Below are 27696 nucleotides of genomic sequence, written 5' to 3'. Positions count from 1 at the left end.
TCTTTGATGAACCCCTGATGGACATCATTGTCAGGCAAACCAACACATACTATCATTATACCATGGCAAATACAATTCTCTCACCAAAATCACGGCTACACAAGTGGAAGGAGACAACTGTGACAGAGATGTACCTGTTTTTTGCCACAATAATGCTTATGCCACATGTGTATAAGCACACTGTCACCACATACTGGGCAACAGAATGCCTGATTTCAACTCCAGGTTTTAGTGACATTATAGGTGTCAATCGTTTCCTGATACTGTTACGTATGTTACACTTTTCAGACAAAACTAGGCCTGACAGAGCTGACAGGTTATATAAGATCAGAAATGTGTTTATGTACATGAAACAAAAGTGCTGCATGTATTTTTATCCCTTCAGGAAGCTTGTTATTGATGAGTCCTTGATTTTATTCAAAGGAAGACTCTCATTCAAGCAATATATACCAAGCAAGAGGAAACGCTTTGGTATAAAGTTATTTGTACTGTGTGATTGCAGAAGTGGTCTAGTTTTAGATATCATTGTGTACACTGGCAGTAATACTTTGAGAGATACCATAAAGTTATTGGGTATCTCTGGTGATGTTGTTAGAACAATGATGGAACCACATCTTGGTAAGAGGCATATGTTATTTACTGATAACTGGTACACAAGCCCCTTACTCGGTGATTTCTTGCGAGTGAACTTGACAGATGTGTGTGGCACAGTGCGTGGTAATCGTAAACATATGCCAAGGTTCAAACGCTGGCACTCGCAGAGGTGAGGTGCAAGCCTTTGCTGCCAATGACATCATGGCATTTCGGTGGCATGACAAACGTGATGTCACATTGTTGACATCAGCTCACCCAAACGATATGGCACAAAGTGGCAGGCACAACAGAGAGACCAATGAACCCATTCTAAAGCTTGCAGCTGTCATGGACTACAACCTCAATATGCACTTAGTGGACAAATGTGACATGCAGATTGGGTTTGCAGACTGTGTACGCAAGAGTTATAAATGGTATATAAAACTTTTTTCCATCTTGTTGATATCTCCATGCAAAATGCTTATAACATATACAAGTTGAAGACCAACAAAACACCAAAATATGGTGATTTTTTTTTGTCAGTAATCAGACAAATAATCGCAAAGTACCAAGGAGCAACACCTGCAATAGACCAGCGCCCACGAAATTACCCACACACGCCATCTCGTTTCAGGCCTGGTGATCACTACCCCATACAACTGCCTCTTACTACTGCCAAGAAAAATGCTCAAAAGAGGTGTTATGTATGTACACATGCCACAAAACGCCCACAAACACTCAGAGATACTCGTTTTATGTGAGGGGAGTGTCAAGTGCCACTCAGCATATACCCATGTTTCAAAGAGTTCCACAAGCTGCAGCAGTTCTAGGAACGTGTTCAGTGACTGTACATACGTATATATATTATGGAACAATAGTAATAAACATTGTTTTGTATTGTTTGCTTGTGTAAACAAAGTGTATACACAAACTAATAGTCATAAAGTTTGTTCAGTTATTGTGTTGTAAAAAATGAGTGTATATTTGAACAATGCACCTTACAGTGGTCTCACAGGCCACATAAGTTACTTGGAAAAGAAAAATATTGAAAAATGCAAGAAACTTTTGAATTAGAGTAAATAAAAGAATACAGGGTGGGTGGCAGTCGCTGCTGTTGCAGTACGCACCTCACTTTTTGCAAACTTTGTGGCTCTATATCTCAGTAAGTACTGATGGCAAAATTTTTTTTTAGGCTTAAAACACTCAGAAAAATAATCCTAGCATTTTCATAAGAAAAAATAATTTTTTTTTTTAATATTTTGCGACACAGAATTCAAAGTTTATTCTCTATAAAGATTACAATGTTGAATTTACAGAATTTGGTTGTTGTGTGGTTTACATGTAGTTAAATAATGATTACAGAGTGTACCACTAGAACGCCTAGCATGGCTAGGCATTTCGGGCAGACTTAGTTTAATGCTTTATTTTAAAATATTACAAATTATGAGGTAAGTTGGTATTATGGCTAAGTGACTAAATACTAGTTTGTGAGTTTAGCAATGTGAATGCTTTTGTTTTGGCACAGTACATAGTTTCAGTATTGGAGTATCATAGGATTCATTATTTTAAGATTGAGATTAATATTTCTGTTTATGGTCAAATGGGTGAGTGAGTGTAAGTGTGAACCACCAAGTGGTATTCGTGAAGTTAGTTGATAGGGTTTATCAGGGAGATAAGATGTTTTCTAATGGTAGTTTTGAAGGTGATGAATGTGTCTGCAGTTCTAGAGTTCTCAGGTAGGGTGTTCCAGATTTTAGGGCCTTTGACATACATTGAATTTTTGTAAAGGTTTAGTCGGACATGGGGAATGTCGTAGAGATGTTTGTGTCTGGTGTTATGCCTGTGGGTTCTGTCACAACTATCAAGAAAGCGTTTTAGGTCAAGGTTGATATTGGAGTTTAAGGTCCTGTAGATGTAGATTGCACAGTAGTAAGTGTAGATGTACTGAACAGGGAGTAAGTTTAGATCTATGAAGAGTGGGGGGGTGTGTTGCCAGGGATGGGATTTAGTGATTATTCTTACTGCAGCTTTTTGTTGGGTTATAATTGGCTTTAGGTGTGTTGCTGCAGTTGATCCCCAAGCACAAATAGCATAGGTGAGGTATGGATAAATAAGTGAGTGGTATAGTGTGAGAAGGGCATTTTGCGGCACGTAGTATCGTATCTTGGAGAGGATCCCAACTGTTTTGGATACTTTTTTGGTTATGTGTTGGATATGGGTGCTGAAATTCAGGTTGTTGTCAAGGTACAGGCCTAGGAATTTGCCCTCATTATGTCTGGTAATTAGAGTGTTGTCGATCTTAATGTTAATTTGTGCATCTCCTGCTCTGCTACCATACATAATATAGTAGGTTTTGTCAGTGTTAAGCATAAGTTTATTGGCTGTCATCCAAGTCGATATTTTGATCAGCTCCTCGTTAACAATGGTGTTGAGGGTGGCAAGATTAGGGTGAGAGATGGCATAAGTCGTGTCGTTAGCAAAGAGCATGGGTTTCAGGTGTTGGGATACGTTTGGAAGATCATTGATGTATATGAGGAAGAGCAGGGGACCAAGGACACTTCCCTGCGGAATTCCAGTATCAAGTGGCCGTGTTGTTGATGCTGTGTCTTTAATGGTAACATACTGATACCTATTAGTAAGGTAAGATTTGAAATAAGCAAGCTCATGGCCTCTTATACCGTAATGGTCAAGTTTGTGGAGTAGGATGTCGTGGTCTACTGTGTCAAAAGCTTTTCTTAGGTCAATAAAAATTCCTAGTGGATATTCCTTATTTTCCAATGTTGTGTAAAGCAGATCTAGCATTTATATGATTGCATCATTAGTGCTTTTATTTTTCCTAAATCCAAATTGGCAGGGGTTGAGTGTGTTTTGTGCTGTTATAAATGAATATAGTCTCCTGTGCATGAGTTTCTCAAAGATTTTGGATAGCAATGGTAAGTTTGATATTGGCCTATAGTTGTTTAAGTCTGTAGGGTCACCACCTTTATGTATTGGTGAAACCCTTGCCATCTTGAGTAGTTTCGGGAAGGTACTAGTTTCTAGTGACTTGTTAAAAAGTAATGAAATAGCATGCGAAAGGATATGGGTCGCTCGTTTGTACAGTAATGGTGGGACATTAGACAGGTTCCCCGAGTTGTTTTTAAGTGACTTTATAATCTCGGTGACTTCCGAGGGCTCAGTTGGTGCAAGATAGAAGGAATTTGGGAAATTCCCATCTAGGTAGTCCCCGGCATGGGCATTAATATGTGGGATTTTATTGGCGAGATTAGATCCTATGGTTGAGAAGAAGTCGTTTATCTTGTTAGCTGTGTCAGTGGGATGTAGTGGTGTTTCATTAGGTTTAGTTAGGACAATATTCTTGTTTTTTTTCAGTTTGTGGGTCCCTAGAATCTGAGAGAGTGTTTTCCAGGTCTTTTTTATATCTCCTCTAGTGTCTGTGAATCTACTGGAGTAGTATAGTTGTTTGGCTTTCTTTATTACTTTGGTGAGAACTGATGAATAGTGTTTAAGAATATCTTTGTGTATTAAGCCCTGTCTATATTGCTTTTCATATTGGTGTTTCTTGTCAATGGATTTCAGAATGGTGCTGGTTAGCCATGGGCAACCAAGCCGTTTGTTTGTCATCTGTTTCGTTTTTATAGGACAATGTTTGTTGTATAGTCTAAGTAATTTGTTAAGAAAAATGTCTGTCCAGTCATCAGTACCAATGGCCTTGGAGAATTCTGTAGGCCAGTCAACAATCTCTAGGTCAGTTGTGAACTTCCTTATTGAGGCCTCGTCATGGAGTCTAAATGAGACTTTGTTGTATTCAAGTGGTGGTTTATTAATGTTTGTCAGGAGGAAGGTAGGGTAGTGGTCTGTAGTGCTATCTGTGATTATCCCTGATTTAACCCTTTCAGGGTCCGTCCCGTAGATCAACGGCTTTACGTTGAGTGTCCAAACCGTAAATCTACGCCAAAATTCTAGCGCCGTCAAATTTAGAGCGAAAACGCTCATAGGCCTACATGTGAGAGAACGGGTCTGCATGGTGGGTGTGCGCCATAAACAAAAAATCTAGGGGCCCGCATAGCATTGTGGGAACGCCGGCTCAGTTACTCTTGTTCACCATGCCTCGTCGCAAGTCAGCTCTCACTCTCCGGAAAATTGGGACTCTCCTCTTCCTATCTGATAGTTCTGACACTGATGGAAGTGGAAATGAAGACGAATTCTACGGCTTTGATCAGTTAGTGACCGAAAAGAATGACCAGGATATCGATAATAGTGCAGAAAACCCTGACGATCCTCAACCTTCTACCTCTGGTGTGGGCACTCGTCACTCACGGTCGGTTGTTCCTCATCGCAAGAGAAAACTAATATTTTCGCATGGCCAGGCCTCTGACTTCAGTAATGATGATGATAGTGACGTGGACTGTGATTTTATTGCGCTCGACGATCAATCGAGTAGTGATAGTGAGGAATCATATTCACCAGTGAAGCGTCGGTATGTTCGCCGCCGCATGCGCTTGGGTAGTGTACCCTATGCTGTGCCCAGGGGACGGAGTACATCCCGGAGTACATCCCATGGCCCAACACCAGTTTTAGGTAGTGATAGTGAGGATGATGAGGCTACACTTGGCATGGATAGACCACAGGCATCAGTGGATGGTGTTAGTGGTGATGGTAGTGGCACCGCCATGCGTGACTCACCAGGCCACGCTGGGACCCACGCTGCTGATTCGTCAGTTCAAGGACAAAGCGGAGCGCCAGCCACCAGCCCACCACAACCACAACCAGCCTATGATGTCCAGTATCCACCGGCAAACCGTATGTGGGATTGGCAGCAAAATCCCAATTTTGTTCCCAAGCCTCACCACTTTGATGATTCTCAAAGTGGAATTCTACCTACTTGTCCCCTTGGAACCACGGCCAATGAACTGGAATTCTTTGAATTTTTCTTTGACCAGCCATTGATGGAAATTATTGTCAGGGAAAGTAATAAGTATTTTGAGTACACCATGGCAAATACGATCTTATCACCACAGTCAAGACTACACAGGTGGAAAGAGACGACTGTTGCAGAAATGTATTTGCTTTTTGCAACAATAATGCTTATGCCTCACGTCTATAAGCATAATATAAAAGCATACTGGTCCACAGATCGGCTAATTTCTACCCCGGTCTTCAGTGAAATCATACCAGTGAACAGGTTTATCTTACTCTTATGTATGTTGCACTTCTCTGACAAAACCAGGCCTGACAGAAGTGACAGGTTATACAAGATTAGAAATGTTTTCATGTATCTCAAACAAAAGTTCAGGATATACTTTTATCCATTCAAGAATCTTGTAATTGACGAGTCTTTGATTTTGTTCAAAGGTAGACTGTCATTCAAGCAGTATATACCGAGCAAGAGGAAACGCTTTGGTATAAAACTGTTTGTATTCTGTGATTGTGACAGTGGCCTGGTGTTGGATATTGTTGTATACACGGGTAGTAAAACATTGAAAGATACCAAGATGTTATTGGGTATCTCAGGTGACGCAGTGAGAAACATGATGGCACCTTATCTTGGTAAGGGGCATACATTATATACCGATAACTGGTACACAAGCCCATTACTCAGTGATTTCATGCGAGTGAACAAGACAGATGTGTGTGGCACAGTGCATTCTAATCGTAAACATATGCCCAGGCTCAACGCAGGTGCTCGTGGTGATGACGTGCAGGTGTTTACTGCCAATGACATCATGGCATTACGGTGGCATGACAAACGAGATGTCACATTGTTGACAACCATTCAACGTAATGAAATGCAAGACAGTGGCAAAGTTGATCGAGTGACTAATGAACGTATTCAAAAACCAGTGTCAGTGATTGATTATACACAAAACATGCGCTTGGTTGACAAGTGTGACATGCAGATTGGTTTTGTTGACTGTGTTCGTAAGAGTTACAAGTGGTACATGAAACTTTTCTTCCATCTCATGGACATTTCAATGCTCAATGCATATAATATGTACCAAATAAAGACTGGCAACAGACCACCGTATAGTGAATTTTGTTTGTCTGTTGTCAGACAACTCATAATGAAGTACCAGGTAACAACACCTGCTATACAACATGGGCCTCGAATTCCTCAGGATATACCCAAGCGTTTGAGGAGAGAAGGTGATCATTTCATAATACAGCTTCCTTCAACTCAGAAGAAATTTGCTCAGAAGAGATGCATTGTCTGTGCACAAACAAAACGACGGCAACAAAGACACAAAGACACTCGGTTTATGTGTGAGGAATGTAAGGTGCCTCTGTGCATGGTGCCTTGTTTCAAGGAGTTCCACAAGCTCCAGCAGTTCTAAAACCATGTCCAGTGATTGTAAATATGTAAATGTATGATAGAACATTAGTATTATACAATATTTGTGCATGTTTATTGTAATAAACAACAGTGGTAAACAATAATATGATAATAACTTTAGTGCGGTTATTGTGTTCAATACAGTGAGTTTATATATATACATTATATACAGTATTGGTCTCTCAGGCCCCAAATGTTAGTAGGAAAAGAAAAAAATTGGAAAAGATAAGAAAAAACAACTAAAACCACAAAATAATGTAATGCGCGTATGTGGAATTCGTCGATGTTGCCGCCACGACATCATTTTTGACAAACTTCTTGGCACTGTATCTCGGTAAGTACTGATCAGATTTTTTTTTGTCTTATTACCTTCACAAAAATATGCTCTTTAATTCTGTAAGAAAATTTTTTTTTTTTTTTTCAAAATTTCTTGGACACTGGAGCACCACTTCAGATTTTGGCCTTGGACCCTGAAAGGGTTAAGGGGGGGCTAGTATATTGGTCCATATGTGGTCTATTATGGTTGCACTTGTCTCAGTGAGCCTGGTTGGTTTAGTTATTGTTGGTATGAGAAGTGTGTTGTTCATATTGTTGATGAAATCAGTTACAGGCTGATCATCTAGTTTCAGAAAGGGGCCTGCGACAGTCAAAGGGTTAATAACATAGAAACATGGAATATACTCTAGAATGAATAAAATAAGTCATTATGAATGTCACAAGATGTGTTGTGTTGTTGTTGGGTATATATGGGCCACTGAGAGCATAAACTGTCCATAATGGTGGTGAAGCAGCAGCTGAGGCAGCAGTGTTTTCTGTAGCCCTATATAACTCCAACAACATTGGAGGAGTTAGAATCGCTGAATCACTGAAGAAGGCACCCTCTACCACCATCACAACCACTACCACCCTCTACCACTATCACAACTGCTACCATCATCACTATCACCTTCTACTACCATCACTACCACTCTCTACTGCTATCACAACCACTACCACTCTCTACCGCTATCACAACCACTACCACCCTCTACTACTATCACAACTGCCACCACCATCACTACCACCTTCTACCACCATCACTATCACTCTATACCACTATCACAACTGCTACCACTCTACCACCACCACTTTCGTATTTTTCTACAAACTTTTTCTTAAATCATGTGTGTTTCTCACATTCTTTACCACAGGGCTGGCACTAAAAGCTTTCTTTGGAGCCAGGGTGACTTATTTAGCAGTTGCAAGCACTAAAACAAATGGAATATTATGAAATGTATCATATGAACTCATGGGATCATCCTCACTCACTGATAAACAATGGCACACTGGCTGGGAATGGAGTGTGAGGCGGCTCGGAGCTGTGTGTACATGTCCCAGGGGAACGACTATTTGCGAGTAAATGACGATTCGTGAGTCAATGTCTTGATGAAAAAAATGTTACGATTTCCGAAAATTACGACTTTCGAGCCTTATGGTTATCGAGGGTCTACTGTATAAGCTTTAATAGAAACAGATAAATCCAATCCTATTACTAAATTTACCATTTGTAATATTATTATATGACTCGTACTACCTCAACATTGTAAATTGTCAATATTGTAAATCTAATTATGTATGTGCCTAGCTAGGTATTTATCTAGTCATGTACACCTACCATCCGACTTACGACCTGCTCGACATATGACTATTTGACTTAAGACCTTGTTTTCTATGCCAAATTTCTGGGAAATAAACAATTGTTTGTGTTGTACACAGTGTTAATCCTAAACCTTACAGTATAAAATACAGTACTAACAGCATAAAAAGTAAAGTAAAAAATGAAATATGTACTAAAATAAAACAATAAAATAAAGTCATTACAAAAATGTGATATTGATATTCAGTAGTAAGGTTCGACTTACGTCCATTTCGACTTACGACCAGTTTCTCGGAACCGAACTCGGTCGTAAGTCGGATGGTACCTGTATTTATCTAAAAATGTATGTTCAAATGTACTGCTCCATGACCTATATCAATAAAGAGTAAGAATTAGTATTATTTTGCCCGAAATGCCTAGGCATGCTAGTGGCCTTCTTTGTAATTAACATTTCACAAATTGTAAACTAAACATTAAGCTTTACAAGGAAATAAAAAATTTTAATTTTAATGTTTTGTTTTTTAAACTAGTGGCAGCTTTCTGAAGTTCCTCCTATTATTATTCTTGTTATTATAGGGAATTGAATGTGTGTTCCAGTTTCCTAAATTAATAATAATAATCATAACATTGTAAGCTTTACAAGGAAATAAAAAAATTTAATTTTAATTTTTTTTTTTAAACTAGTGGCAGCTTTCTGAAGTTCCTATTATTATTCTTGTTATTATAGGGAATTGAATCTGTGCTCCAGTTTCCTAAATTAATAATAATAATCATAATAATGAGTGAGCTTCAATTCCCTAAATTAATAATAATAATAATTATAATAATGATAATAATACATATTAATAATAGGAGGAACTTCAGAAAGCTGCCACTAGTTGGCACAGCACACTGTTTACCTAGCTGTGGAAGCATTTTTGTCATGCTCTGCTTGCATTTTTACAGTAATTTGGCCAAATTTCTTTTTTCTAACCATGGGTCCTAAGAAAGTAAGTGTAAAGGACAGTGCTGAGAAGAAAAAGAGGATGATTTCCATGGAATTTAAGCATGAAATCATAGATAAACAAGCGAGGTGGAGGTGTGGGTTGAGGGATGCTGCTCTGCCTATCTTCCACCCTCCATCTCTTTTCCTAGGTAAATATGTACATACACTTTATAAAACCAGTTTATTTCTTTACATTCGCTATTATATTTTCATACAATATTTCTTATTTATAAATACACTTTTCAGTGTTTTCCTTATGAACCTAGTGATCATGTGCAGTTAGCCTCACAAACACTCCATTTTCTCTTATAATAAGAGAATGGGAAGATATGGTCAGTGCACCTGCGGCAATAGCCACCATGACAACTCATCACATAATGACATGTTTCATTCATTCTAGAGTATATATCATGTTTCTATATTATTTATATTGTTTATTATGTCACATTATATGAATTGTGATAGATAAATAAGCTGTAGAGTTGATATTAATGTCAAATAGAAGCATTTTGTCCTGCCTCCCGAGGGCAGGAATTCCGCTGGAACAGATTAGTGACATTTCAATTAATTTAAATGAGGAAAATAGATTTGAAATACGAGGAAATTGAGTTATGAGCAATAAACTGAGTTTTTGCAATAATAGTGTTTTTGTGCTTGCAACTGCTAAATAAGCAACCATGGGCCAAAAGAAAGCTCCTAGTGCCAGACCTATGGTAAAGAAGGTGAGAAACACAATAGAATTCAAGAAAACAATTGTAGCAAAGTACCAAAGTGGAGGAGGAAGAGAGAGGGAGAATGTACCTTCTTCGGTGATTCTACTATATGTATGATACTAAAGCAGCAGGAGTCAATAAAGTCTTTAGTGCCAGCCAGCAATAAAGTGTAGCATTAACAGAGTAGCAAGTAAGTTAAGCGATAGAAAAAGGACACGAAAATAACTCATCCAATGTTATTGGAGGCGACATATTTTATTCATTCTAGAGTATATATCATGTTTCTGTGTTTTTAGTATTGTTTATTATGTCAAACTAGATGAATTGTGACAGATAAATAAGCTGTAGAGTTGATATTAGCATCATATTCAAGCATTTTGTCTCGCCTCCAAACAATAAGCTCTCCCCCCTCCCCCCTCCCCCATGTCCTCCAGACATCAACAAGAGTCTTCAATAAAGGTTAGTGTGATGTTAAATGTTCATTCATACATTTTATTAGAGCTTCATATTTATTTGTCATTCTTTTCTGTATGTAAATTTATATTTAATCTCTAAAAAAATTATTTTTTTGTTAATACTTTTGGGTGTCTGGAAAGGATTAATTAGATTTACATTATTTCTTATGGGGAAAATAGTTTTTGTTTTTGTGAATTTTGGTTTTCAGCAGACTCTCTGGAAAGGATTAATCACGAAAACCATGGGTCCACTGTATTAGAATTTATTGTTCTGGAAATGTAGGATGCACAATAGTAAGTGTGGATGTTTTGCATAGCAAGTAGATTTCTGCCTTGGAAGAGTAGGGGGGGGTGTTGTCTAGTAGTGGACTGTGTGATCATTCATACCATTTTTTATGTTGGGATATTACTGGCTTAAGGAGATTTGATGATGTTGATCTCCAGGCACAAATAGCATAGGTGAGGTAAGGGTAAATCAGTGAACAGTATAATGCAAGCAGTGCTGTTTGTGGAACATAATATTGTATCTTTGAGAGGATGCCAACTGTTTTGGACACTTTTTTGTTATGTATCAGATATGAGTGTTGAATTTCAAGTTGATGTCAAGGTGCAGACCCAGAAATTTTCCCTCATTATGTTTAGCAATAAGAGTATTGTCAATCATAATGTTTAGTTGGACATCAATTGCTCTGCTCCAAATCATAATACAACCTCTCCTCACTTAAAGATGGAGTTTTGTTCCTAAGACCACGTTGGTAAACAAATTCGTCGCGAAGTGAGGAGCATACTATGATGGTAGTGGGTTTGTGTCACCTTTCTTTGATATTGTTTTAATGTCACCTTTGCACCATTTATAACATTTCTGGCATATTTTAACCTGTAAATAGTCCAAACGTATATATACGTTTTTACCGCTAGTGCCCCAAATGTATATTTACGTTTTATTTTTCCTGCCTCCAAATTTGGCACAACTGGCCTGAGATGTCTGATCAGTATAGAATGGGTCTTAACACTAGGTGTGTTCAGTATTAACCCTTTCACTGTTTTGGTCGTATATATACGTCTTACGAGCCACCGTGTTTGACGTATATAGTATACTCATAAATTCTAGCAGCTGCAAATCAAGCAGAAGAAAGCTGGTAGACCCACATGTGAGAGAATGGGTCTGTGTGGTCAGTGTGCACCATATAAAAAAAAACCTACAGCACGCAGTGCATGAGAAAAAAAAAACACTGACCGTTTTTTTTAATTAAAATGCCAACTTTGTGGTCTATTTATGTATAGTATTTATGGTTGTATTCTCTTTTTCTTGGTCTCATTTGATAGAATGGAAAACATGTTATAAAAATAGAGGTGATTTTGATTGGTTTTACTATGAAAAGAACCTTGAAATGGAGCTCAAAGTGGGGGAAATGTTTGATTTTTGCCGATGTTCAAAAGTAAACAAATGATGTCATTTTCCAATAAATGTCCAAGTAGCCATTCTGATATGCAGTCATGAATGGGTTGACATTATTTATACAAGTATTACAATATTGCAGTAGTCTGCATAGTAGTAAATCTTCTATCTTTTGTTTGAATAAAAAATTCAAAATAGAAAGCAAGAGTAATATCAGAGGGGCCTGGAGATGTGAATGTCTGTATTGTTCATTCTGGACACTATTTTGAAATTGCCATATTTTTTAATTTTCGTGAAATTGCCCAAATTGCAAATTTCTGACCATGTTATTGGGTAGTTGAAATGTAAATGGGCAGTTTCTTGTACTCAATCAATAGAAAAAATGGAGTTCTAAAGAAATAGCTGTGAGTTTGGTCGACTGGAACAATGGAATTAGCCAAAAATAGGGCTCAAAGTGGGCAAAATCGCCAATTCGTAAATATCGCCGAGGTCGCTAACTTCACGAGAGCATAATTCCGTCCGTTTTCCATTAAATTTTGTTCTTTTGGTGTCATTACAATCGGGAAAAGATTCTCTATCATTTCATAAGAAAAAATATATTTTTTTTTTGGGGGGGGGGAATTTTGCAACACCAGGAGACACCTCAGGATTTGGGGTTGCGACAGTCAAGGGGTTAAGAAAATTGAGCGTCAGCTAGAGCAACAGCGTGCAAACACTAAGGATTCACTGATGTCTTGTTGTATTAATACTCCCCTTTTATGAGGAAAGTGATGATGACCCTAAGTTTAGTGGCTTTGAGGTGGATGTGGCCACAAGTGGTCGCGGAAATATAAAAAACTTTGATAGTAACCCATATGCAACATTTATGCAACACCCTTTCAATTTTGGTAGCATTGGTAGTCATCCTGCCAGAATGTCATATAACCTATGCCCTAAGTAAAAAGAAACAATTCTGGAACGTGTAATATGTGTTCGGCAGGCTGGCTGGCCACCTGGCTGGCTAATTGGCTGTTGGTATCTCTGTCTGTCTGTCTGTATCTATCTCTGTCTATCTCTTTGTCTCTATCTCACAGGAACACTATGTATAATAGTATTCACAGGAATACTATTATACATAGTGTAAATTACCTAGGATAACCCAAAAAATCCAGACAAAGTGCTATATACTGTGCTTGTAGATAGTGATCGTGCGTAATGCAAGTTGGTTCATGAGCAACTCTCTGAGACAAGAGAGACAAGAGACAGAAAGAGACACACAGGCAGACAGAAAGACAGACACACAAACAGATAGACAGCCAGACAGAATGTTTATGTGTAACTGTGGAAGCAAATAAAGTAAGGCAGTGTACGCTCATCAAATGTCACCACTGTCATTAGTGGAGTGATAAGATATGACGATGCTCACCAAATGTCACCACTGTCAGCAGTGGAGTGATAAGGGAACTTATTATTATTATGCACTATCATCCAATGTCACTCCACTGCTTACTCTTTCAGCAGAAAAGTGACACTTGTCATTAACACTATGCTTTAAGAAGTTTCATATATACTCCAGCATGTCTAAAACATTGCTGGGACCTATAAATACTTTGTATATATTCCTAGACAATAGTAAATGACATAGGCTGGTAGAAATGTCCATCTGTTAGTGCATTTGTGACAATTTGAGTACAATATCTGTACCTAATATTAGTGCCAGAACAAAGATTGGCTATGAAATCACACTACAAATTTTAATTATCAGAACATAAAAATTATATAAAATAATATAAAAATGAGAAAAAAGGAATATCAACAACACTTCTGCAAGTGGCAGGACTCGATGTTGCTGTCAGGTGAGCATCCAGTGCCAACTTTGTGGCCTCATGTATCAGTAAATACTGACCCTAAATTTTTTTTTTACTCTATAACACTTAGAAAAATGCACTCTTTATTTCTATAAAAAAAATGATTTTTTTTCAAAATATTCGGGACGTTGGGCGAGAGAACATATATATACGCTTGGACCGTTCACGGGTTAAATGTTTATACAGTAGTGTACTGTACAGTAGGGCCCTGCTTTACGGCGTTCTAATACGGTCATTTCAAATTATGACCTAAACTCTCTATATGGCTCCCCCCACCTGACTTTCTAATATGGTCACTGCACCCCACCCTGTTTGTTTACATTCCCCATGAGCTCCATAAGCACCATGTCTCTCCACTGTGTCTAGAAACTCCAAAATTTCAAGTGTTTTTAACCCTTTCAGGGTTGGTGCCGTACTAATATGACTTACGCACAAGGGTTGGTGCCGTACTAATATGCATAAATTCTAGCGTCTTCAAATCAAGCAGGAAAAGGCTGGTAGTCCTGGATGTGAGAGAATGGATTTCCATGGTCAGTGTGCATGGTATAAAACAAATCGGGGACCCAGTGGTGCATTGTGGGAAAGCCATTTTATTACACCTTGTTCATCATGTCTAGCGTTAAGAAACTCCTCACTCCTCGGCTAATTGCGGCTCTTTTGTTCCCAAATAACAGTTCAAACACAGATGAAAGTGTCAGTGAAGATGAATTTCATGATTTTGAGGAGTTTGTGACCGAAAGCAATGCCCAGGAAACCAACCTGAAGGAAGGAAGGAAGGAAGGAAGGAAGAAGGAAGGAAGGAAGAAAGGTAGAAGAAAGGGAGGAAAGAATGAGGAGATGAGAAGAAGGAAGGAAGGAAGAAAGGAAGAGATAAGAGGAAGGAAGAAAGGAAGAGATGAGAGGAAGGAAGGAGGGAAGGAAGGAAGGAGGGAAGAAAGGAAGAAGACCATCAACCGAGGATAACTCAAAAAATTCAGACAGTGACTTATTTCCATGTGGGTTGGTGGGGTGGGGAGGGAGGGATGGGTGTTTACAGGCAGTGAGGGTGGTGAGTTCAATTCAATTCAATTCAAAGTTTATTCTCTATAAGGATTACAATGCTGAGTTTACAGAATTTGGTTATTGTGTGGTTTACATGTAGTAAAATAATAATTACAGAGTGTACCACTAGAACACCTAGCATGGCTAGGCATTTCGGGCAGACTTAGATTAGTGGTGGTGTAATCTGTCATTGTGACGCTAATTAGGTCGGTGACTCACCATATTAATAAGTCCACCTCCACACAACAACTACGAGCTTTATAGAAGCTGTAGCAGTTCTGGGAAGTGTCCGGTGACTTTATATGTGTATATAAGTCATAGGAAAATAGTAATAAGCAACATTTTTTATTGTTGGTTTGTGTAAACATGTTTTGTAAACAATATAATAACTGTTTGTGCGGTTACTGTGTAGCAGACGAGTGAATATACATTCAATATACCTTATATTGGTCTGACAGGCCAGAAAAGTTACTTGAAGGAAGGAAGGAAGGAAGGAAGGAAGGAAGGAAGGAAGGAAGGAAGGAGGGAAGGAGGGAGGGAGGGAGGGAGGGAGGGGAGGGAGGGAAGGGAGGGAGGGAGGGAGGGAAAGGAGGGAGGGTGGGAGGGAGGGAAGGAGGGAGGGAGGGAGGGAGGGAGGGAGGGAGGGAGGGAGGGAAGGGAGGGAGGGGAGGGGAGGGAAGGGAGGGAGGGAGGGAGGGAGGGAGGGAGGGAGGGAGGGAGGGAGGGAGGGAAGGGAGGGAGGGAAGGGAGGGAGGGTGGGAGGGAGGGAGGGAGGGAAGGGAAGGAGAGGAGGGAGGGAGGGAAGGAGAGGAGGGAGGGAGAGGAGGGAAAGAAGGAGAGGAGGGAGGGAGAGAAGGAGGGAGGGAGAGAAGGAGAGAGGGAGGGAGGGAGGGAGGGAGGGAGGGAGGGAGGGAGGGAGGGAAGGAGGGACGGAAGGAGGGAAGGAGGGAAGGGAGGGAGGGGAGGGAGGGAGAGAGGGAGGGAAGGAGGGAGGGAAGGAGGGAGGGAAGGAGGGAGTGAGGGTAGGAAGGAGGGAGGGAAGGAGGGAGGGAAGGAGGGAGGGAAGGAGGGAGGGAAGGTGGGAAGGAGGGAGGGAGGGAGGGACGGATGGAGGGAGGGAGGGAAGGAAGGAAAAGAAGGAAGGAGGGACGGAAGGAAGGAAGGAAGGAGGGAGAGAGGGAGGGAGGGAAGGAGGGAGGGAGGGAGGGAAGGAAGGAAGGAAGGAAGGAAGGAAGGGAGGGAGGGAGGTAAGGATGGAGGGAAGGAGGGAGGGAAGGAGGGAGAGAGGGAAGGAGGGAGGGAAGGAGGGAGGGAAGGAGGGAGAGAGGGAAGGAGGGAGAGAGGGAGGGAAGGAGGGAGGGAAGGAGAGAGGGAAGGAGGGAGGGAGGGAAGGAGGGAGGGAGGGAGGGAGGGAAGGAGGGAGAGAGGGAAGGAGGGAGAGAGGGAGGGAAGGAGGGAGGGAAGGAGGGAGGGAGGGAGGGAGGGAGGGAAGGAGGGAAGAAAGGAGGAAAGGAAGGAGGGAGGGAGGGAGGGAAGGAAGGAATGAGGGAGGGAGGGAAGGAAGGAGGGAGGGAAGGAAGGAAGGAGGGAGGGAGGGAAGGAAGGAGGGAGAGAGGGAAGGAAGGAGGGAGGGAAGGAAGAAAGGAGGGAAGGAAGAAAGGAGGGAAGGAAGAAAGGAGGGAAGGAAGAAAGGAGGGGAGGAAGAAAGGAGGGAAGGAAGAAAGGAAGGAAGGAAGAAAGGAAGGAAGGAAGAAAGGAGGGAAGGAAGGAAGGAGGGAAAGTAGGTAGGAAGAGATGAGAGGAAGGAGGAGGGAAGGTAGGTAGGAAGAGATAAGAGGATGGAATGAAGGAAGAAAGGTAGGTGTGTGGGGAGGAAGGGATGTGTTGTGGAAGGCAGTGAGGTTAGTGAGTGGTGGTACCATACATCATTGTGACACACGACACACCGGTGACTCAGCATATTTACAAGTCCACCCCCACACTACTACAAGCTTTCAGAACCTCTTGTAGTTATAGGAACCTGTACAGTGACTCTATATGAGTATATATATGATAGAAAAATAGTAATAACATTTTTTATTGTTGGTTTGTGTAAACATGTTTTGTAAACAATATAATGACAGCACAGTTGGTGCTGTTATTGTGAATATATACCAAATAGTCTTTACATTGGTCTCAGAGGCCATAAAAGTTACTTGAAAAAATAAAATATTAAAAAAATAAAAGAAAAAGTAAAAAACAAAATAAACTATTACTGGGTAACGGCAGTCGGCTGAAAAAAGTAAAAAAAAAAAAAAAAAGAACTATTACTGGGTAACCAGCTGGCTGGCTTTTTGACCAGCTGGCTGGCTACTTGGCCGGCTGGCCGGCTGGCTGGCTGGCTGGCTGGCTGGCTGGCTGGCTGGCTGGCTGGCTGGCTGGCTGGCTGGCTGGCCGGCCGGCCGGTTGGCTGGCTGGCTAACTGGCTGGCTCTGTCTCAAATGTACACCTAAATACAATTATACATAGTGTAAATTACTTAGGATATACGTAGAATATAATAATAATAATATAATAGTAATAATAATAATAATAATAATTGAAATATGGTGTAAGAGTGTGTGTCACTCATCTTATCTCTCCACTAATGAGTGTGTTGACATTTGATGAGGGGTATGGTATCTTATCTCTCCACTAATGAGAGTGGTGACATTTGATGAGGGTACACTGCCTTCTCTTTATCTGATTTCACTTAACACATAAACATGTCTGTCTGTTATTTATGTCTGTCTATCTCTCTGCTTGTCTCTCTCTGTCTATCTGTCTGCCTGCCTCACTTTCTGTCTCTCTCTGTCTCAGAGAGAGCCACTAGTGAACCAACACATATTACACTCAACGCAGTAGTTACTGTGTCACATCTGAGTCTTGATACTTATTATTTGCCAGTCTGGATTTTTTGGGTTATCCTAGGTAATTTACACTATGTGTAATTGTATTTATGTGTACCTGTGAGAGACAGACAGTCAGCCAGCCACCTGACCAGCCAGCCAGCCACCTGACCAGTCAGCCAGCCAGCCACCTGACCAGTCAGTCAGCCAGCCAGCCACCTGACCAGCCAGCCAGCCAGCCAGCCAACCACCTGACCAGCCAGCCAGCCAACAACCTGACCGACCAACCAGCCAGCCAGCCACCTGACCAGTCAGCCAGCCAGCCACCTGACCAGTCAGCCAACCACCTGACCAGTCAGTCAGCCAGCCAGCCACCTGACCAGCCAGCCAGCCAGCCAGCCAGCCACCTGACCAGCCAGCCAGCCAGCCAGCCAACCACCTGACCAGCCAGCCAGCCAACAACCTGACCGACCAACCAACCAGCCAGCCATGTTGTTTACACAAACCCACATTCCCTTCCCTACCACTCCCACTGCCCCAGCCCCCTTACTGCCTTTCCCCACCACCCACACTGTGGGAGAGTGAGGTATTCCTTATGCTTGACTTGGTGACAAAGGTGCACTGAATTACCACTCCCACAATGCAATGCGGGTGCATAGATTTTTTCCTTCTTCACACACTTACCACATAGACCCATTCTATCACATGTAGGCCTACCAGCCTTTTCCCACTTTATTTGAAGGCACTAGAATTTATGCATACTAGTATGTCAATAACCCTGGCATGTAAGGCATACTAGTATGTCGGAAACCCTGGAAGGGTTAATAAAGGGGATATAAATAAGGTCTTGAAGATATCTCTACAGGAGAGAACCTGCAGTAATAAATCCAAATTAGACAAGTTGAGATTTAGAAAGGATATAGGAAAGTATTGGCTTGGAAATAGGGTAGTTGATGAGTGGAACAGTCTTCCTAGTAGGGTTATCGAGGCTAAAACCTTGAGTAGTTTCAAATTTAGGCTGGATATATACATGAGTGAAATGGGTTGGATTTGAGTGGGACTTGCACATGCATAAATAGAACTATCAAAACTTATTTCTTGGGTAGCATTGAAAATTGGGTTGGGTAAATATTTTGTTAGTGAGATGGACTGTGAAGGATCTGCCTAGTATGGGCCAACAGTCCTCCTGCAGTGGTCCTCCTCTCACATGTTCTTATTAACTCATGTGCAAGTTCCACTCAAATCCAACACCTCTAACTCATAAGAACATAAGAAAGAAGGAACACTGCAGCAGGCCTACTGACCCATGCAAAGCAGATCCATGTCCCCTCCCATCCGATTAGCCCAATGACCCACCTAATCAGGTCACTTCCACTTAAGGAAGAAGCAAGGCATCAGACCTGGTAGGACAAGCTAGTCAGGTCCAACTCACACCCACTCATGTATTTATCTAACCCATTTTTAAAACTACACAATGTTTTAGCCTCTATAACAATACTCGGGAGTTTGTTCCACTCGTCCACAACTCTATTAGCCAAACCAGTGCTTTCCTATATCCTTCCTGAATCTGAATTTTTCCAACTTGAAACCATTGCTGCGAGTCCTGTCTTGGCTTGAAATTTTCAGCACGCTATTTACATCCCCTTTATTTATTCCTGTTTTCCATTTATACACCTCGATCATATCCCCCCTAATTCTACGCCTTTCGAAAGAGTGCAGATTTAGGGCCCTCAGTCTATCTTCATGGGGAAGATTTCTGATCCATGGGATCAACTTCGTCATCCTCCTCTGTACGTTATCCAGGGCATTTATATCCATTCTGTAATACGGTGACCAGAACTGTGCAGCATAATCTAAATGAGGCCTAACAAGGATATATAGAGTTGAAGAACAACCTGAGGACTTCTATTATTTATACTTCTAGATATGAAGCCAAGGATTCTGTTAGCTTTATTGCGAACACTAATGTACTGTTGTCTTGGTTTTAGATTATTGCTAACCAGAACTCCTAAATCCTTTTCGCAATCAGTAGTATTAAGGGAGGGGCGAGCAGAATCACCAACTTTTTTTACCAGATTTCAATGGGATTGTGACACTGGTTTAAGCAGCATAAAAAAAACGTATAGGCAGTGTTTGTTTTGGCTGTTAACCTTCAAGTGAGATAAAAAAAAATTAATTTTGCACAATTTTATGGGTCCTAGGACTTTCCTTTTTCTACTAAATTGGGAAGATGTACAATTCTCTAGTTGACATCAGATGAAAGATAAAGGCTAGATTAATAATGGCGCATGACAGTTTAGCAATAATATCAATAGATTCCATAAAAAAAATGTTGAAGTTAGTAATTTTGTTTTTATTGTTTTTTGTGTACAAAAAAAAAAAACATTAAAAACAAAGCTGTAAGCAGAATTACAAATCCACCCTGAGTGTTTGTAGAACCATCATTCCCCAATAACGTCTGCAAAAATCATGACAATTCTATTAATATTTATTGCAGGAGAGGTATTACAATGTCAATAACTTATTTCTGATTTATCATTGATTTTGTTTGGTGTGAAGCTCAACAATTACGGCACGCCAAATCTGAGCGTGTTGCACCCCTCCTTGCTTGTTGAAAGCCTGCGGGTTACTGATGGAGACACTCACTGCACTCCAAACTCTAGCCAACACAGAAGTTTGCATGTAGAGTATTTACAATGAAACAATCATAAAAATCGTAATTTTTGGAGGAAAAAAAAAACACAAATTGCCAACATGTATTTTTGCTGACAGCAGCAACAAAAAAAAAGTAAATTTAAAGAAAAACATACAGGTCCGCTATCACAAATACGGCAATCAGTCATTCGGTTCCTTTAGTTATTCAGCACTAATTTTGGCTAGCATAATTTCAAATTTCCAGGGTCGCCACACCAACCTGCTGGTACTGTTTGGTGGCGCTACTTGCTGCATAAGTCATTCCAATTTCTTTTTCTCCATTTATTATTTTAACCTGCTTACTTTTAGCCCTAGCCATGGTTCCAATGAATAAATGCTTCTCATTATGTAAAGCACCTACACAGTACATTATCCATTAAAGTTAAGGTGGCTTTGAAGCCACTGTCGGTTGCCATGAACTCAGTCTCATGAAGCAGGAGAATATGCTTTATTATTACGCTAATATCACATTACAGCTTATTTGCCTATCACAAATGATCTAATATGACATAATAAACAATATAAATAACATAAAACATGTTAAATACTCCAGATTGAATAATATTTGGCATAATACCGAGCAGTTCGACAGACGTATGAAGAGGATATGGTATACAAATACCATTCTCCTATCCCTGTCTTGGGGACTTATATTAGAGAAAACGGAGTGTAGCACAGGGCTGTGATAATACACTCGTACTGCACCATAAACCTGAAACAAAAAAGTTATTTTCTCTATATAGATTATCACACATAGTAGCATATGTATAGAGAACCTAGGATAACCCAAAAAAGTCAACGTGGCTTATTTCTAGTACCTGGCTTGGGTTAGCCATATATGATTTTTGGTAAATATTCGATTCCCAGCCAGGGTAGAAACATTAGGTGTGTTTCTTTACACCTGTTGTCTATGTTTACCCATTAGTAAATGGGTACCTGGGTGTTAGTCGACTAGTGTGGGTGTTATCCTGGGACACTGACCTAATTTTCTTGAAATACTCTGCATAACAAGCTGCTTTCTACATAGTAGTATGTCACTGATGTCAGCTAGGCCTGTGTACCATGTACATGTACATGTAGCAAATAAAGATATTATTATTATTATTATTATTATTATTATTATATTATTTTCTCAATTGTTTGTTGGGTTATCTTATTCAAACTTGGGCAATGTATGATGGAAAGATACTTCTTAACGTACACCAAAAATGAAAGAAATCAGACCATAAATAGCGGAGTTAACTTCTCAGTCATTAGCGGCCACTTAGCAGTATATTTTTGAATGTTTTTTATGGTTATATTCTCATTTTTCGGTCTCATCTGATAGAATGAAAAATAAATTACAGAAATAGATATTATTTTGATTGCTTTCATGATGAAAAGTACCTTGAAATTGCACTCACAGCAGCGAAAATGTTCTATTCTTTAGCGAAGCTTAAGAGTAAACAAATGACGTTACCCTCCAATACCTGTCCACCTGCCAGTCTAAATTCCAGTACAGAGTCAAGAATGGATTGACATTATTTATACAATTATTACAATAATGCAGCAGTCTGCATAACAGTAAATCTTCTATTTTTTTTTTGTGAATCAAAATTCCAAATGGTAAGCAAGAGTAATATAAGAGGGGCATGTAGCCATGACTAATGAACAGAGAAAATGTTATTTTAGTGCCAGGAATGTCTGCATTGTTTATTCAGGGCCCTATTTTGAAATTGGCATCTGTTGTAATTTGTGTGAAATCGGCCAAATTGCCTATTTCTGACCACTATATTGGGTAATTGAAGTGAGTGAATGGGCGATTTCTTGTACTCAGTTGACAGACTAGAAGTAAATAAGTTTATTCAGGTATACACAAATAGTTACATAGATTATCATACATAGCAGTGTATGTATAGAGAACCTAGGATAACCCAGAAAAGTCAGACAAAGTGACTTACAGTAGAACTTCAAAAATCGAACATATCAAATATCGAACGTTTTGAAAATAAGACCATTTTTTCAGACAAACTGTGTTCCTATTATCAAACGTGACCCTAATTTCGGACCGCCGGGTACAGGACCTGTCTGCCGGCCTGCTCTGTCAGCGTCCCCACGCAGGCGCCGTGAGCAGTCTAGCTTTGTTTATGCTTGAGTGAACACTAACCTGCGCTCTCATTCACACATTTTACGATTATTTCGTTGTGTTTAATGCTTGTGGGACTGTGAAGTAAGCTGCCATGGGCCCAAAGAAACTTGCTAGTGGTACCCCTGTGGTAAAGAAAGTGAGAAACACCATAGATGTGAAGAAGGAAATAATACAGAAGCATGAGAGTGGTGTGAGACTTGAGCTTGCCAGGAGGGAGTGACTTCCAGGATTTTGAACTCTGCTTGGAGACAATTGTGGCCAGACTGTGTCCAAAAGAGGGATTTTGAAGGGTTTGAGGCTGACCCTGACCCAGCTGACCCTCTGCCTGTTGTGGACTCTATTGTGGCATTGGGGAACACCCTGGGGTTGGAGGTGAGTGGTGAGGATGTGGAAGAGTTGGTGGAGGACCACAGGAAAGAGCTAACCAATGAAGAGCTGCAAGAGCTTCATCTGGAGCAGTATCAGACCACAGCTGAGGAACTTGCTTCAGAGGAGGAGGAAGAGAGAGTGGATGAGGTGCCTTCTTCAAAGATTAAGGAGATTTGTGCCAAGTGGAATGATGTCCAAATGTTTGTGAAGAAGTACCACCCTGAGCAAGCTGAAACAAGCCATCTTTGCAACAAGTTCAGTGACAGAACCATGTCCCATTTTAGGGAAATGTTAAAGAGGCGCCAGAAACAGAGGACTGTGGACAGTTATTTTGCGAGACAGGGGTCCAGTGACTCTCAAGCTGGTCCTAGTGGCATTAAAAGACAGAGAAGGGAAGCAACCCCAGAGAGGGCTTTACCTGAAGTCCTCATGGAGGGGGATTCTCCTTCCAAACACTAACCCCAACTCCCTCTCTCCTCCTCCCTACCTTCCAGATGCCATCACCAATCTTCAATAAAGGTAAGTAAAAATGTTATTTTATATGTATTACTATACATAATTAAAAACTATAGTATTTGTTGTATGTAAAACTGTAATTAATCTCTATAAAATGTATTTTTTGTGTGAATATTTTTGGGTTTCTGGAACGGATTAATTGTATTTCCATTATTTCTTATGGGAAATATTGCTTCAAATTTCAGACTTCTCGAAATTAGAACTAGCTCCTGGAACAGATTAAGTTCGATTTTTGAGTTTCCACTGTATTTCCAGTACCTGGCTTGGGCTTGCCATATATGATTTTTGGTAAATATTTTTTTACTCGGTTGTTTGTTGGGCTATCTCATTGAAACTTGGGCAATGTAAAATGGAAAGATACTTCTTAATGTACAACAAAAATAAAAAAGATGGACGATAAATAGGGAGTTCACTTCTCAGCCATTTGCCGCCTCTTTGCAGTATATTTTTCGTATGGTTTTTATGGTTGTATTCTCATTTTTTTGGACTCATCTGATAGAATGGAAGATATTTTACAGAAACAGACATGATGATTTTGATTGCTTTCATGACGAAAAGTACCTTGAAACTGAGCTCGAAGTAGCGGAAACGTTCGATTTTTGCCGATGTTCAATGAACTGTGTAAGTCAAGTTGGTTAATTTTATTAAGTGTATTCTCACCTAACAACTCTGTAATCCAGCAAACTCAGTAATCCGGCACACTACAGGTCCCAATGATGCCGGATTTGTGATGGAGGACCTGTACATGTACAGTGGACCCCCGCATAACGATTACCTCCAAATGCGACCAATTATGTAAGTGCGTTTGTACGTGTATGTTTGGGGGTCTGAAATGGACTAATCTACTTCACAATATTCCTTATGGGAACAAATTCGGTCAGTACTGGCACCTGAACATACTTCCGGAGTGAAAAAATATCGTTAACCGGGGGTCCACTGTACTTAGAAATATGATAGAAACAAGCAGATTACATCAAAATGTTGAAAGAATTTTGTACTGTTTTTCAGTAATAAAAATTTTTTTCCGTAATTTTTCAATTTTAATTTCCTGAAACTGAAAAGAGGCTCACCCCTCCCTTAAGATCTACATTATTTAGTTTATATGTGGCATGGTTATTTTCCTGTCCAACATTTAGAACTTTGCATTTGTCTACATTAAACTGCATCTGCCACTTCTCCGACCATTGTATCAGTCTATTCAAATCATCCTGGTGCACTAATGTCCTCATTAGAATGAATTGGCCGGCCTATTTTGGTGTCATCAGCAAATTTGCTTATATCGCTATTTATTTCCTCATGTATGTCGTTAATGTAAATTGTGAACAACAATGGGCCCAACACTGACCCCTGCGGAACACCGCTTATGACGTGCCCCCATTCTGATTTCTCTCCATTTATGCAAACTCTGTGCTGCCTATTTGTCAGCTATGCATCCACCCAGGAAAAAATTTCTCCTCCTATTCCGTGCACCTTAAGTTTCCTCAATAGCCTCTGGTGTGGAACTCTATCGAAAGCTTTACTGAAGTCCATATGCACAATATCATATTCATTACCATGATCTACCTCCTCAAACACCTTAGTGAAAAAAGTTTGTAAATTCGTAAGACAGGAACGCCCCTTTGTAAAACCGTGTTGAGATTCAACAATCAATTTATGCCTATCAAGATGGCTACAAATTGCTTTGGCAATTATTGATTCCATTAACTTTCCCACTATGGAGGTAAGGCTTATTGGTCTATAGTTTGAAGCTAAGGACCTGTCACCTGCCTTGTAAATAGGTATTACATTTGCCATTTTCCATTTATCAGGCACTATGCCAGTTTGTAGAGATATGTTAAAAAGATTAGCCAAAGGAATGCTAAGTTCCCCTTTACATTCCTTTAACACCCTTGCAAACAGTTCATCAGGGCCTGGGGATTTGTTAGGTTTTAGTTTCTCTATTTGTCTGAGGACCATGTCACTAGTTACAGCAATCGAGCATAGTTTATTATCGTCCTGTTCTACATAATCTATTATTTCAGGAATTTCGCTAGTATTTTCCCGGGTGAAAACTGAGAGGAAGTAAGTAGAGTGGAACTTCTACTTGCGAGCACATTCACGTGCGAATTTTTCCAAATACGAGCAGTCAATGGGTTGATTTTTTGCTTCCATACGTGAGCAAAATTTCCATAAGCGAGCAGACCTCAAGGGAGGTCCCTTGATGCTGGTGATGGGCTCTTGCTCTTGATCTAGGGAATTGTATCTCATTTGTTTGTTGGACTATCTTATTGAAACTTGGAAAATGTATGATGGAAAGACGCTTCTTAATGTACACCAAAAATGAAAGAAATCGGAGCATAAATAATGGAGTTCACTTCTCAGCAATTAGCCACCCCTTAGCGGTATTTTCATATGGCTTTATGGTTGTATTCTTGTTTTTTTGGTTTCATTTGATAGAATGGAAGATATATCACAGAAATAGATATGATTTTGATTGCTTTCACGACGAAAAGTACCTTGAAATTGAGCTCAACGAGAGAAAAATGCTCTTTTGCTTGACTATGTTCAATATGCAGTCGTGAATGGTTTAACATTATTTATACAATTATTGCAGTAAGGCATAACAGTAAATTTTATATTTTTTTGTGAGAATAAAAATTACAAATTATTTATATTGTAATAATAATAATAATAATAATAATAATAATAATAATAATAATAATAATAATAATAGTTTTATAAAGTTTTTCTTCTTCTCTTTTTTAGTGTCTACAGGAGAAGGGGTTACTAGCCCATTGCTCCCGGCATTTTAGTCGCCTCATACGACACGCATGGCTTACGGAGGAAAGATTCTTTTCCACTTCCCCATGGACAATAGAAGAAATAAAGAAGAACAAGAGCTATTTAGAAAAAGGAGAAAAACCTAGATGTATGTATATATATATGCATGTGCGTGTCTGTGAAGTGTGACCAAAGTGTAAGTAGGAGTAGCAAGATATCCCTGTTATCTAGCGTGTTTATGAGACAGAAAAAGAAACCAGCAATCCTACCATCATGCAAAACAGTTACAGGTTTCTGTTTCACAGTCATCTGGCAGGACGGTAGTACTTCCCTGGGTGGTTGCTGTCTACCAACCTACTACACATAGAAGGAGGGGTGTTAATGTTGCAGTTTAAAAACTGTAGTGTAAAGCACCCTTCTGGCAAGACAGTGATGGAGTGAATGATGGTGAAAGTTTTTCTTTTTCGGGCCACCCTGCCTTGGTGGGAATCGGCCAGTGTGATAATAAAAAAAAAATAATAAAAAAAATAATAATAATAATAATACATATAATAATAACAAAACATATAATAATAATAGAATAATAAATACAATAATAATAATAATACATGTAATAATAGTACATATATAATAATAATGTACTACATAATAATAATTATAGACGGCTTCAAAAGGCCATCACTAGATGGCAGTGTTTACCACAACAAAGAGGGAGTGAGTGTGGCCACCTCCACCTCTTACATAATGACATATTTTATTCATTCTACAGTATATATCAGGTTTCTCTGTTATTTACAATGTTTATTATATCATATTAGATGAATTGTGACAGATAAATAAGCTGTAGAGTTGATGATAGCGAAATATTCAAGAAGTATTTTGGCCTGTCTCTAAGACAAATTCTCGTTGGCCGCCGCCACTGCCGCCACACATATAATGACGTATTTTATTCAGTCTAGAGTATATGTCAGGTTTCTATGTTATTTATATTGTTTGTTATGTCATATTAGATGAACTGTGAAAGATAAATAAGCCATATACATGATATTAGCGAAATTATTCAAGAAGTATATTGTCCGGTCTCCAGACAAACTGTTGTCCACCGCTGACACCGCCCATACCACTATATGAATTACATATTTTATTCATTTTAGAGTATATATCAGGTTTCTATGTTATTTACATTGTTTATTATGTCATATTAGATCAAGTGATATAGATAAGTAAGCCGTAAAGCTTATATTTGAAATTACTGAAGTACAGAATTCCACTGGAATGGATTAATTGCATTTCAATTAATTTAAACGAGAAAAAATGACTCTGCAAACGAGCAAATCCAGTTGCGAGCAAGGTCATGGAACGGATTAAACTCGCAAGTA

This window comes from Cherax quadricarinatus, chromosome 36 (genome assembly GCF_038502225.1).
Source record: "Cherax quadricarinatus isolate ZL_2023a chromosome 36, ASM3850222v1, whole genome shotgun sequence".
Lineage (NCBI taxonomy): Eukaryota > Metazoa > Arthropoda > Malacostraca > Decapoda > Parastacidae > Cherax > Cherax quadricarinatus.
The sequence above is the reverse complement of the archived record's forward strand: the minus strand, read 5'-3'. Positions refer to the sequence as shown.